This window comes from Triticum dicoccoides, chromosome 3B, assembly GCF_002162155.2.
Source record: "Triticum dicoccoides isolate Atlit2015 ecotype Zavitan chromosome 3B, WEW_v2.0, whole genome shotgun sequence".
NCBI lineage: Eukaryota > Viridiplantae > Streptophyta > Magnoliopsida > Poales > Poaceae > Triticum > Triticum dicoccoides.
In genome coordinates this window covers 828,382,381-828,382,875 of record NC_041385.1, presented here as the reverse complement: position 1 = coordinate 828,382,875, position 495 = coordinate 828,382,381, and positions in this window count along the sequence as shown.

Genomic DNA, 495 nt, shown 5'->3' with positions numbered 1-495 from the left:
AGCAACTTTCTCTTGTTTTCAGTTGTGATCCATGTCTCTAGACTGAATAATAGATAAAACAGAAAAGGCTGCAAGTGTTGCACGCAGCGCAAATACTCTCTGTCAGTGTGTGTGTGTGTGTTCATACAATCATGAGAGAGAGCTAGAGCGCAGCGGAAGTGTTGATTTTTAAGCAATCTCAGGTCCGCTAATACCAGCGTTTCTGACCCACCTGCGTCACTGGGACCAACCAGAGATCAACACCGACTTATGAGATGCCTTGAGCCCTCTCCCGCCAAAAGACTAGCCTGATAGGAGGAGACACCTCTCACCCTTATAAATCGTGTTATGTCTCCTCCCATAACCGACGTGGGACTAAACCCAACAGCCCCGAGTGGAGGGATAGAGAGCTAGAGTGCCTTTGCACAGAAAAGGGAAATGGTAGACACACGGACCCTTTATGGGGTCTTACAGGGTGGTTAAGGATTGATTGGTTTGAGATTTTAAGTTAAATGA